This window comes from Patagioenas fasciata, chromosome 2, assembly GCF_037038585.1.
Source record: "Patagioenas fasciata isolate bPatFas1 chromosome 2, bPatFas1.hap1, whole genome shotgun sequence".
NCBI lineage: Eukaryota > Metazoa > Chordata > Aves > Columbiformes > Columbidae > Patagioenas > Patagioenas fasciata.
The window spans coordinates 44,581,945-44,596,762 of NC_092521.1; positions in this window are offsets into that span (position 1 = coordinate 44,581,945).

Genomic DNA, 14,818 nt, shown 5'->3' on the forward strand with positions numbered 1-14,818 from the left:
CTGTAACTTGTAACCAATAGTGAAGAGACACATGAATTGGTAAAACTGTATAAAAATGCACTTGTGGCAATAAATGGCATCTACTACTTTCATCCTGGAAGAACTTGGTCCATGTCGTTTGTCCGTCTCAACCACAACAACTAAATACCTGTTGAAAGCAGGTTAAAGTATTTTGTGGAAGTCTTGTAATAGCATACATATTGTCTGTAGTTTGGCCTGTAGTTCATGTTTACTCAGACTCTCAATGCAATCCCTTCTGCAGTTGCCTTACGTTATATAGGGTGGCTGAAAAGCATATGATGTAATGATGAGAAAATCTGTTTGGAAGGTGGACTGATTACTTATCTAATTGAATATATCAAAATGTCCCTCTGTTAACATACTCTATCATGTTCGTTTGAAGCCTTATTTATGGTAGACCAAATCACATGTTTTAAATTTCTTATATTTCTTGTGGAAAATACTTTTCTTTGGAGCAAAACCTCACACTCAGGTTCTGTTGTATCAAGGACTGCTATTGTCAGTCACTGGCATTAATCCAGTGGAGAGAGACTGAACTGGCAAGAAAGTTCTAGGGTATCACTCCATCTTTCAAAAATGTGTTCAAAACAACATTACGTGGTTTTCAGCTGTAACGTCTCTTGCCTCTCTTCCCAGTATCAAACAAGAGAGATATAGAGGTTTGCTGGAAGAAGCAGAGCAAACATGCACTAGAGCGCCTGATAGCACAACATGCCAAATTACATACTGTGTGGGTAAAAGTCCACAGATAATCTGAGAAATAGGAACAACACTAACTTTATCCTGAAATTTTCTTTTCTTCAGAGCCAAACAAAGTTTCACTGCCTGCCTGCCTGGTCTTCTGTGAATAATCTATACTTAGTACTCTTTAAGGAAAACTTGGGTTGACTTAAACGTAGTCTCCAATTAATACTAAACTAATAATGAGTGCACTTCCCGTAAGCTATTGTAAATTCTTGTATAATTCACTGGGAGTGAATTCCCCCACTCCATAGACTGAGCATCAGCTGGGCAGCTGGTCTCGGATCTGCCTCAAGCCTGGCTTTTCAATGTGGGCAGGAGGAAAGGTAGGTCTTCCATTGCTGTGAGACACACTCAGGACCAAAGACCTGTCTTGACAGGAGTGTCAGCCCAAAGTACAAGGCCAGCTCAGTACCTAATTGAATACTCATCCACACCAGCAAAGTCTTCCAGTTCCAAACTGAGCTGTACTCAAGGTGATGGGAGACAGTTTGCAGCTCCTATGCTGCTCATTCTCATGTGGAGTGGGAGAGCCCATCTGGTCCCTCTGATAATACTGACATTTTCTACACTCCCAACCAGTCCTACCCATCTCTGCTTCCTTTGATTTCCCATGAGTTAAACCCTGTGGATATTTTTCAAGTGTGGTAATTTAGGCTGATCAGGGCAGTCAGGTCAGGCCCTAAAAGAAGATAATCCTGTTTCTGCTGAACTACATTTGGGAGGAGCACAGAAATGGGACTACCCTGGTTCATCCTACTTTATATTGCCACCTAAGGTATTCAGTTGCCTTGATATGTGATAGCTCAAAAGTAAATTTCCTCCATTGAGACGTGATGTTGGAGTTGTCCCAGAAAGATCTGTGTCAGCAGCTCCTTGTTTCAAGTCTTTGTATTAAAAAACATTATGAATGCTATTTTATGCCTGTATGTTCAAGTCAGGCATTTTATGGTGTTTAAAAATTAATACAAATTGAAAAGTCTTTGATACTGCAAACCTCAGCATTCTGGATTTCCTTTTTCACTCCTTTATACACGCTGCCAAAATATTTGTTAACCAGCTGCAACCTTTACCCTAGCTTCACTGGGTACTAAAATAGTCTGTTGTGCTGTAGACTTGTTTATCTGCTTTTAATTTGCTGTTCATGTTTACTATAGAGTGTAGGAACCAAGAGACTCTTGTGGGGCAAAGGTAACCTGTGGAATACAGCAAAAACAGCATGAGGAAAATGTTGAAAGTTTAAACCCACCTGCAAGCAACATCCTCTGACATTTAGGCAAACCTGAGTTCAGATTTCTGAACTGAACACTCATGATCATGAGTCACGTCTAAAGCATTTTCTATCCAATCCCTTTTCTATTCCTTATAAACTCTCCATACCCTGATTCAATGTATAAGCAATCGTACCTTAAGCTAAAATGCTTCAGGATCTCAACAGAGATATGAGAAAATGAGTTATTCTGATTTTGCCTTCTGTAATGCAGCTTGGGACAGTTTAAATCCTCCTGAAAATAGGCTAAACAAGCTAGAATAGTTTTCATAGTATGCATTAATAATAAATAGGCCAAATGTTAACTCAAATTCCACTGATCAGGCAAACTGAAAAAAAAGACTTCAGGGCATAGTCCTGTAACTGTAGTTTGCAATATGTAGCACCTTTTGTCTAAGATTTTTATAAATATTAAAACACAGACTGTAATAAGTCATTGTAGACTTGACTAAAAGGAGTATTTACCCTCAAACAGACCGTCAAGGTCACAGTCACAGTTTCAGAAGTCAGGACCATTCCCTTATTCATTGCCATGTCCCAAAAGACTGGTAAGAAAATGAGCCATTGCAGACTGGACAAGGTTGCCTGAAGGCAACAATAATAGGCTGCATCAGGCCATAGAATAAATGATCTGGTTAGCCTGCAGATTGGGAAGGCATTGAGCATCAATGTATTGCAAATTCCTAATTACCTTGTGCCTTCATGCAAGGTTCTTCTTCTTGGTGGTTGAAAGCCATATTTTAGGCTTTTTTCTCTATTTTATGCTTTTTAATCTACTTTTCATAGAAAACCAAGATGGGATACGTCTCAAAAACACATTGTTTCAAGGATATATATGTTCTGGGAATCCTAACAACATGAAGAATCCCATACCTCTGTGGATTTTAATGGCTTAACGAAGTTTGTTGATATTGGATTTAAACCTGAGGAAGAACACATCTCTGCTGCTAGAAACACTGGGAAAGTTCTGCCTTTAATTTCTTTTCTGTTGTACAGAAACCATGTCATTTCTATCATCCCTACATGAATGTGTAAGTCTTATAAAAATGCAATATTGTAGAAACAGATTTTTCTCTTCTTGTGCTCTCTCTGTATTTAGATATTCTTACACATACATTCCAGCTTAAAACTAAATGCTGGAAGGTCATACATGCATATGTACAATTTAATTTTTCATGTAAAAAGTGACATTTTAAAATTTCACCATAAGACTGAAAGCAGCATGTTGCCAGAAGAAAGAAAAATATTCTGCAGAAAGGGAAAAAAAGCCCACCTTTCTTCCCCAGCCTTATGCCCCAATGCCAAGCTTTCATCAAGAATGTTTTTCTTAGGTAAAGACATGTCAATCTTCTACATTCATAAAATATGCACATTTTGATGGAAAAAAAAATCTTCTTTTTGACTGATAGAAGAATATAATTTGCAAAGGTTCAAAAGGTTATGTTTATACCATCGAGATGGACTGCTTACACAGAGAGGAGGTATGTTCTGTTATATGCCTATCAATACAGAGTCATTTTTGGACTTGTTCAAGAACAGAAGTACAGAATACATAATCCAAAACCACTATGCAATTAAGTGTCATTAAGTACATGCCTCCTACAGGGGCATTTCTTGTGAGACAGTTTGTGCTCTGCCATGTATCTGTCCTGGCATGACTTACAGTCACCTCCCTAGACAGGTGATCCTTTAGTATTACAAAAAGACAGCTCTAAAGGGGGTTGTGTTTGCTCTGATTGCTTTCTGAGCTGGCCCACAGACTAGCAGGTTTAATAACCATGTGCTGCTAACATGATCCATCACGCATAGCTCCCGAATTCCTGGTTGGAGGTCAGGGCAGAGTTAGTACAAAGTACCTGTGCGCATACGTCATGTAGACATCACTAGAAGCACCCACAGGGAAAGGTGGTGAGGAGTCACTAGCAAGCCTACACTTTAGCTTTCTGTTTAGTAACTTATAATTACTGAATAGGCCCAGCAACTCCGCTAAAATTGGAAAAAGGGTATGGCCCATATCACAGTCTGCATATGTAGAGCACTCTTCTGAGAGTATTCTGCTCTTTCATAATACGTGCTTGCTGCAAAGAGAAAGGGGAAAAAAACTTTTTTTTCTCTATCAAGCAACAACAGGAAAAGAAACAAAGGCTTACACTGTGGCATGAGATAAACTTTCTAATGGTGAGATTGTTCAGTAATGAAGTAGACTGCCTGGGGAGCTATAGTTTCTCCCTCACTAGGAGTTTTTTTTAACAGGACATAACGCAGCCATCTGTCAGGGATGATTTATATATAGCTTCTCCTGCCTTGGAGCAGGGGACAGACTAACTGACCTTCTCGGATACCTTCCAGACCTGTTTACTGTGATTTCCCATGCTAAGATTCTTCTGCAGATGTGAAGTATGCTTTTACATACTGTATTTGTTTTTTATTCTAGGGGCACAATGTTTAATTCTTACAATTTACCTTTTTCCTGAGATTAGTTCTGTTTCATTAAGTGTAATGACAGTTTAATGCACATTTCTTCATTCTTTGTATACAGTATTCTCATTCAACTGTAACTCTGCAGTACTGGAATACAGTCACCCTTAGCTTTCCTTTTAATCTGTATTTCAAAGCTCAGCCAGATTCCAGCATCAGGACCCTGTCCAAATCTGTCAAAACAGTAAAGGTGAAGGATAGAACTGACCATCTAACAGAGGTGATTGTTCACATGATATCTGTTGAAGTTGGAAATGAAAGCCAAGCTGAAACATCAGAAAAAGCTGTGGTAGAGCCAAATGGGAGAAAAGCAATCCACGAGGTGTTTTCTGTGATGACATCTTGGGCAATTGGGAAAGATGACCCTGTTTTTCTTATCCACAACTGTGTAGGACTGAACCCAGTGATTCAGTAGGTCATCTTAAATCGTTTACCCTGACTGCACAGTGAGATAAGCAAAGGCAGACTATTTCAAACTAGTAATTTCTAATGTTACCAAAGATACAATGAGAGCAAAAATAAACTCTGTATTAATATATAATCCATAGGCAACACTACCAGTCCATTACCTATCTCTGAGTCTTACCATCTTCAAAGATGATCAGGGGGTTTTTGATGTTAATTATAATTCTCTGTTGACTGTTTAGTAATCCTGCCTCAGCTTTTCTCTGTTGTTCATGATTTAGCTTGTGTTAGAAATTTAATGCACTCTCTTTTATGTTATGCAGTTCACTCCCAGAACATCTCATGCAAACAAAACCATTAAGAATCAGATTTTGCATGCTATTCAGATACTGTTTTGTAAAGAGGATATCCTGGCAGATACTTGTGTGCAATTGAAATATTTCTAACCTGTTGACAAAATAATTGATGACACCACAATCGAGTGTTTTCTGTTCAAAATCTCTTGTCACTGCCAAGCACATAAATTATCTTCACATGCTTTGTATTAATAGACATAATCAAGTAAGATATCCTTCCCCATAAGCCAGTACTAACTGATTTCTTTTAGAGCATACAGATGATTAGTGAGCTATTTGTAGAAGAACAATGTTAGGAATATTATGTTAAGAGTAACTGTGACCCATTAACACCAGCTGTTTCTGAAACATCTAGTGTAGCTCTCCATAATATTTATGTTAAAATTAAAATAGGTGTATATGCATGTGTGTGTGTATGCTTAGAATTTAGAAAACTTTTTCTGTGATGGAGGGGTTCTAAAGGAGGGAACGCAGTGAAGCTTTTGGGTTGCATAAGTCACACTTGGTAACCATGCACCTTCAAGTATCTCTGGACTTCAGGAAGCCACTTCTTCCAGGGATGTGTGTAGGCATGCCCTGGTCTCTGATGGTGGTGGTGTGATACAAAGGGAGTTTGCCTGGCGTCCTGGCCCAGAGAGTCACCATGTTGTTATTTCCCAGCTGCTCTGAGTTGGGTCCCGCCAGTAGCAAGGCATGTTGCGCTAGGACAAGTGGTAATGGTTTTAAACTGGAAGAGGAGAGATTCAGGCTAGACATAAGGAAGAAATTTCTTACAATGTGGTTGCTGAAACACCGGCACAGGTTGCCCAGGGAGGTGGTAGATGCCCCATTCCTGGAGACATTCAAGGCCAGGCTGGATGGGGCCCTGATTTGAAGATGTCCATGCTCATTGCAGGGGATTGGACTGGATGACCTTTGAAGGTCCCTTGCAACTGAAACCATCCTGTGATTCTGTGATAATTTTCTTTTTGAAAATACAGGAATGTTATACCTTTCAGACCATTTTGAAATACTCTTGCTTTAGCTTTTTTTTTCCCCATGATCTCATTTGACTGGAATGAGACCTTTTCATTATGAACCAAACATTTTCTGGTCCTTGGAATACAGGGGAGCTGCTGAGATTGCGGACAGTCTTCCCCATCATCTTTCTCCCACTTCAGACCAAAGAAAACTGGAGCCAGGTCATGTTTATTAGTGCTTCTTTTTGCTCCTTCTTCTGCCTAGGTTTGTATCAGATCCTTCGTTCTGGTTCTTAAAGGCTCATACTACTTGAAGTCAAGTGGGTGCAAAGAAAGATCCTATTTCATATGCACGACCTATTAAAGGGAGCATGTCATTTAAGGTCAGCTGGCACCTGCAAGTAAAGCTATAGCAAGACAACAGGCTGCATTTATACTTATAAATAAAACAGAACACAGTCTCTTTTCTGGGAAGAGGCATGGTGTGTCTTATGGATATAGTATTTTTGTCCTAGAGCAAGCTGCTTCATTTGCACTGATACGCGGATAGAAACCCTGGTCTATGCCAGCACCAGGGTCTATATCCCTCAACCATAGTAACAGCAGCAACCCTGCTGATCCAGTTCTCCTTCATGGGAAGTGCTCCCTCTGGATCCATATCAACATCATGGTAGGACATACATGTAAGGGATGGAAACCAAGCCTAACAAGATTTACGGGCTTAAAGGAATTTCAAACCAACAGCATTAAAAAACAAAACCACAAACTTTTTCAGTCTGCAAGATCTGGTATGAGCTATATCTCTCCACTTACTTGTCCTAGTACAAACACAAAGAAAGACACAGACATGCTCCAAGGACCCAACAATTTACAACTAGACAATTTTCTTAAAAGTTGCTGTGAATGAGTGCCTGATCTTCAGGTAGGTACCATAGTTAATTTTCTTGACTGGACATTGTCACGGAGGCACCCCAAGGCTAGTTTAAGGGACAACAGAGTCCAAAACAACTTTTATTAAACCAGTGAGAAACAGGGTTTTAGAACTCCAAAAGTGACTTAAACACAGGTTTGGATATCAGTTGAGGAAAATTATTAAGGGGCAGCAACTAATACAACAGACGGTCCACAGAGTGCATGCACATGGCTTCACCCAAAACAATGCCAGAACCGTCTCTGAGTCACAAAAGAGTACACACTTGCCTGAACACGGTGTGGGATTATTTTTAAAGAGATACACGTACTCATAGTGAGTACGGAAAGTTAGTACACTCGCGATTCTGCAACGGTAAATTTATAATACACTCGCAATCCTGCGAGGGTTAATTTACTTACACGTGTAAATGTGCACGGAAAGTATACATGCTTATGTGGAAGCACGGGAGGAAAATACACTCACAATTGTGCGAGGAAATAATTTATACACATGCTCATATTGAGCACAGAAAGTCATACGTGCAAATGTGCACAGAAAGTACACGTGCTTGTATTAAGCACAGAAAGTACGCATGCAAATGTGCATGGAAAGTTACTCGTGCTTGTATTAAGCACAAAAAGTTACACATGCTTATGTGGAAGCACGGGAGAAAAATACATCCGCGATTATGCGAGGATTAATTTTACACATGCTTATATTGAGCACGGAAAGTTACATGTGCATATGTGCACAGAAAGTATAAGTATACTCGCAATCCTGCAAGAAGTTTTACTCACACCCGTGGTGGCAAGGCAAGCGGAGTCTCCATGATGGGGAGGGGGACTCTCGGCGGTAGCATCTTGCTCGTGCTCCAAGAGACCCGCAACAATGGGCAGAGTCTCGACGAGAATCCCGTTTTTATACTGGCTGATCAGACCTGACTGTAGGCATTCCAGAAGCTTCTCTGCACCCCCACACTGGCTGTGGGGTGCCCCTGAGGCCTCCAAACATCCCTCACACTGGCCGCAGGCACCCATCGGCTCAGTGGCGTCTTGGTACTCCCTTCTCCTAATGGCCCTGGCCAGGGTGCTCTGTGGCCAAACAAAAGAAGCTGTTAGCCTCAAACAACAGAGAGAAAGGGAGATGTGCCTACTCCTTTCATACTGAAGGAGGGAGGGGGAGAGAGGGGGGGTTTGCATCCTGCCACAGACATTATCCAGAATGTATGGTACCTGAATTTCAACAGATACTTTCTGCTTTCTTTTATGATATTTTAGCAAAAATAAATATTGCTGAGTATTTTTCTCACTATAAGGGTTCCTGGATAATAAACTAATTAATCAAGATTTGTTATTGATTTACTGTTTAAAATAGGGAATCAAGACATTTAATTAACAGATGAATTAATGGTTTCATATTATCTACCGTGTGTATCTACCTAACAGGTAAAGGCTTTTATCTCCTAATGCACTCACGTGGGGAATCTGAGGCTGTGGGTCTTATAAAGGCACATTGCTGCCCTCCAAAATACCAAGCCACACATATCCTAAAATTTAATGCCACATAAAGCCTTTCCTACATGGCACAGTTCTTCCCTTTCCCATCCCCACTGTGCCCCAGCCAGGATTTTACCAAATGCTGCCTGTGTTTCAGGCAGAGTTGGCACAACAACACATCTCCATGGTGGCAGGGCCATTACCAGCAGATGCATGCCAGGCAAGAGTCTGCTGGCCCTGCAAGCATCCTTCACTGCCGACATTAGTCAATGTATGGTCACTCTGTAATACTTCAGAGTTTACTGTCCATATTCATACTGTTTATTATAATTAATAATCATCATCATCTATGCAATCTGCGTTGTACTGCTGGTTCTGATCTTATGCTCTTTTCTCATGAGAAATTGTAGTTGAAATTTGCTAAGAGTTTGCATTTGTTATGATTATATACTGACGATAATGTAAAGATTTCCTACACTTCAGCATTTAAGTTAAAGAAATGAGCTATGTCCCCCTCTCACTTAATCACTTTGGCTCTGCAAGGTGTTTTTCCTTCTCAATTTCTATCAAACTTTTTGACAAAATCAAAATATTTGGGGTAAAATATAACTTGAGCAGTGGAATAATTTTTGTTATTTCAATCTGAGACTTGTACTGTACTCACCTGTTTTCAAATTAGGGTTATTTGCCTCCAAAGCATACATATTCAACACATATGGCAATGCAGTTGCACTCTTAATAGCATTAATGAAATGCCCATCAACAACTCCTTTTTCTTCAAGCTGAATATGTTACGCTTCTTTATGTGCTTTTGTGTTTCTATTTCATTTCCCTGTAGCCACAATACCTGTTATAAATACCACCAGAGCTTTAGAAATGGGCTGATTTACCTGCTGAGTTCCAAAAGGTGAGAGATTCTTCCCCAGGGTTGAGTGGAGAAAATGCAGTCATGAACAAAACAGACAAAAAAAATCCCAGGTCCCTGGGCATATGGTACAGTTATTCATCCCCTATGCTCCTTAAAAATTAAAAAAAAACCAAAAAAACAAAAAAAAAACAAAAAAAACCAAAAAACAACCTAAATCACCATGAAAAGATTAAGGGTGACAAAGAGCAGTTGTTCTTTTTGTGATGAACTAACATCAACATAAAAGAAAAAATATTATAAGAGTGAGTCTTGGGAGCAGAAAAGCACCATGATACAGATATTAAGCTTGATGGTAGATGTAAACTGCAGTAACCTCTATCCCAGAGTCATTCTGTCTGCATGTGTCACTTATATGCTGTATTAGTTTGCAATCGTTCTGACATTTTAAAGACAGTTTGAGTTTTGATTAATTTATGTTTTGAGTTTCTTTTTTTATTAAAAAATGCAATCACATGCAAAGACAGAAGTTAGTATCGACCCCTGCATGCTGAATCAGTAGGGCTTTTTATAGTGCTGATTTATGCAATATGAGCCTGAAATTCAGAAATAACAAATAGAACTGTTTAAATGTTTATTTTTCAGCACAGCTGTCTATTGCAAAATGTTGTTTGGTCAAAAACCAAAATGTTCATTTTGAGTATGTTTCTGGTGAGAAATTATTAGACTTGTTCAAACTCCAAACACAATGTTTAGTATTGATTGTTCTCTACAGTTCCATCTAAAATCTAAAATTCCATACTGTCAGTGGGAATGTGGAGTTAATGTCTTTATAGTAGGCATTGCCAGAATTAAGCATTTGGACATAACTAGCAAGAAAAAAAAAATTATCATTATCATTTTGATATTTCCAAATCAAAATTTTCTGGAAAAATGTATCTCCTTAGAGAAACTGAAGTTTTATTATTTAGGATGAAAACATTATAGAACGTCAGAATTTCCCAGAAGGTAAAATTCCAACTTTCAGCCAGCTCAGCAGCCACTTCTTGTCCTCTGGAGCGCAAGTGCCCTGAAGCCCTCACCCTCCAGAAAGAAGTCTCAAAAGAGAGAAGTAGCACTCTCATTAGCTATAATAACACCACTACAATGCTATTTTAATTACAGATTTTAAGAGACAAAGAGACCATATACCTCCACAACAGCTTGCTTGAAAGTATGTGTACAGAGATAAAACTTTTTAAGTTATAAAGAGAAAGATTAAAGATAGTAGAAAAAAGCAGAAACCGTTTCTTCTACTTGCAGCATAGAATCGTTAAACTGCTTATACTACACACACCTTTAAAAACTAGGTAAAATCCTTTCATTGGTATTTACAGCCAAGATCAGTTTGAACTCATCTGGCATTTGTCAAAGTGTGAAATCTTTTCCCTTATTTCAATTCAATTTCTGTATTGGTTCTGTATTATAGGCAATTAATCCTTTTTACACCACTAATCAACTTGCAGACAAGTTAAAAATTATTCCAAATCAGAAAACATAATCAAATCTTGGGAAGAAACAAACATTGATTTAAAAACATAGATCATCCTATTGAGTCCCACTTCCACCTCCAAATTCTAAAGGGCAATCTTCAATTTTCTCAACTTTTGTTTCTCTAATTTTCAAGTGAAGGAAATGAAACATTGCCTGGTCTCATTTATTTAATATTATCTGGACCTCCAAGCTAGGAAGTGGATTTTCACGCTTTTCTGGTTACCTAAGATGTGCTGATAACCTTAGACTCTAGTTCCATTTACATGCCAATATTATGCATTTAGCAAAAGTTAGCAGTTGTCACCTGGTCAGAATATCTCAGATAGCAAGGAATTTCCAGTTCACAGCTCATAAAACATGAAATAATAATAAATGTAAGGAGTTCACACACACATACACATGTTACTTGACAGCCACACAAGCAAAATAAAAATAAGCACTCTTGCAGGTTGCAATGGGTCCCTTAAGGATCTATATGCCATTCTACGTAAGAATACCATGATTCAGGATCTCTATTTTCTCTGAGTGCTGCTGTGGTTTCTCTGAGCATGTAGTGTTGAATAAAAGGACCTGTGCCACTCATTACCACTCCAGGTGGAGTTTTACAGCTCCCTTGCTGTAGTTTGGACCCCAGAGCACATCACACCAAGCAGAAACCCTCAGTAAGCCTGATGGGTTTTGAAAACTTCTAGCTTTCCTTTAGAAAGCAGCAGCAGTATGATTTAATGTCAGGAGAAAGAGGCGCTGCAAAAGCAAAGGATTTTGCAATACACCAGTACATGTACCTCTCTTTTAACTAAGGCTTAGAAAGTCATTCCTTATCTCATTCAATACCAGCTCCAGGGATAAAGATGGAGTTATTGGTCTACACACAGGCAACTGTGTTCTTACCTTTCTTCTGTTTACAAGCTGCCATGTTTGCTTACTCTAATTCTTTGTCTTTTCCTGTACCTCCAGAAAAATCTGTGGTTTATCAATTTTTCCCCAGAACACCATGTTTTCTTATGTGTTCTTCTAGGCAAATGCAGTGTGTTTTATTCTTAATTAGAGGCGCACGGATATATGTTATGCTCCTAAAAAAATACAGGCATGTTTCAAATGTTCATACTTCTGTGCTTCAGGGTCAGTTTGTTTAGGTACCTTGGGCTGTGCAAAGATGATCTGTAACCAGTATACTTAAAAGTACAAAACAGTGATTTACAGAAGCTGGCTAGGATTTCACAAGCTGCTGGAACAGATATTAGTGTGTCCTCCACCCCAATAAGATATTCAAAAAGACTTTGCTGGTGAGGAGAGGATGAGTTAGGAGGGGAAAAGCTGTCTTCCGTGGCTCCCTGAAAGAAAGCTGCTGACTGCCATTGAGACGCTGTCATCTACCATTTCCATCAATATCGAGACACCAATGGCATGGACAGCTGGACAGATTCTCATCACACTCTTCTTCCCTTTAAGATTTTCCACCTTAGGGGCCAATATTTCTTTTTGAATTATTGAGCTCGTCATGATCCATGTCTCAAAAAATTCTTATTTTATATACTTGACAGACTTTCTCACAGCTTTGTCTCAATTTAGCAGCTTTCTCAGAAGCATGATCCAAGGCTGTGTAGCCACAATGTATCAGAGGTGGGCCATGGATGCTTGAAACATTGATAGCTGAAGCTCTCCCCCTCCAGTTTGTTACAGAGAGGGCTACAGGCAGAGGAGGTTATATTAAGGGAGAATCACCATTGTGGTACAAATCTAGATATAGCTGTCTTCATCTCTACCTCTAGAAATAGTAAAAGGTGACTACTACTGATGCAAAACAAGGCACTATCCACACTTTTGAACCATATTTTTATTATAGCAACCAGGATCCTTTCTGAGATCTGTGTTATGATCGATGTATCAACCTTAAAATCAGGCTCCACGGCCATCAGAAAACTCATAAGCTATAAAATTTTATGTTTTGATTTAAAAGTTATATCCATCATCATTTGGTTAGTGGCAGAGTCTTCTAATTTCATTCCTGCAATAGAATAATGATGAGCAATTTACTACTTTTGAATACACATGACAACAGTAAGGGCATATATTTATTGTGCTCATTACCATCTAGGAAACTTAATCAAATCCTATATGAGCAAAGTACAAAAGTTTATAATGCCATTATTAAACAACATTGAAACAAATGGGTATGATGGATGTAGGGCATAAAAATATCCTTACTTGACCACATCTGGCCTCGTGTCCAGAAACCTGAGGACAGTGAGTGTTACCAAGGTGTCGTTGTGGTCAAAACTTGTCATGCTAAAGAAATAACTACTTTCTCTTGGCACGGATTTTTCATGCAGATCACCTGCCTTCTTTTATTGCTGAACCTGCACTGCCCTGTGTACCTGTCGCACCAAGAAGCAGCAAGATGCTCAGCTACCTCCAGTAACACTTTTAGGAAACCTTCTTTTGGTTTCTTCTGATTGACTTTCTGGGTGTCTTGGATAAAAGCCTTTTCTGTTACTGAGGGGAACTAGCAAACGTGAAATAGAGAGAGTGAGCAAGTGCTAAAATAGCTGCTTTGGGAAAAATGTGACTTGGTCTTCCTGTGGTGAGTGATTCACACAAAGCACATTTGGGGCTTCTCTGAACAAAAGACATGCTGAAAAAACACAGACAGATTTCCACTTCACATACTATGCATCCATACCCCTGAAACACAGCTAGTTATTGCACTCTCCCACAGGAAAAAATAGCATTAATTTAAAATGCATTATCATGAGGCCTGAGATGCAGCTGAAAAGAATTATCATATCAAACTAACAGAGAAAATGCATCAACGAGTATAAGGTTAGAGGAATGTGAAGAAACTTATATTTCCTATTCTGGTTTCTTCTATAATATGATCCTAAAAACTTAGTCTGATTATATCTGCATTAAGTCTAATAACTTTTGTGTGAAAATATTACCTCATAAGCACAAACTAGATAAGGTGTTCACCTGCATATCCTTTTCTGCAGCTCAGATTTTTTGTCAGATTTATTGTCCACTGATTCTTCAAAAGAACAATTTGGGGCCTTTGAATTGTACTTTAATTTGGAGAATACGTAGAATGGCTTTCAATTCCTGAACTATTACTCATGCTACCTATTAGATACCAGTAAAGGCAAGAATAGCTGTATTAGTTTTGATTCACAGTCTTTGACATCAAGAAGGCTTGTGTGGTAATTCTACAACCTTAAGCACAGTTGAAATGACAGCATTTTGCATCGTGTCTCCAGATCAGCCAAAACTTTTGTGGTGCTAACAATGTGCAATACTTATGGTTCGGCAAGAATTCAGAATGTTTCTTTTATATGAAAAAATGTCACAGACACATTGAAAAAAATGCTCTTACTGAAATGAAGATAGAAAGGAAATTTTAATCTTCTCTGACAAAACTAAGGGGGATGAATTCTAGGAAATACTGCATACCCTTTGCTTTGTTTACACAGAGACTAAAGGACATGATATACCCTATCCTGCTTTCATACCAGTTTAATTTGAACTGAAGGGTCATAAAAAATTTGCTGATAATTAGAAATTTTTGAAAGAATCTGATCCGGCAGTATCTCTGAACACTTAAACTCTAGTACCACTCTGTTGATTCCATTAAGTTACCTCTGATTTTCCCTTAACATGAAACATGGAATAATTGATGTCTTCTATTAAATGGGATGTTTCATTTTTAATGAAGAGCGGCTGCTTGCTACTTGGGGATAACAACCAGATTCATCCCCCATGCTATTCCACTGAAGTCAGCAGATAA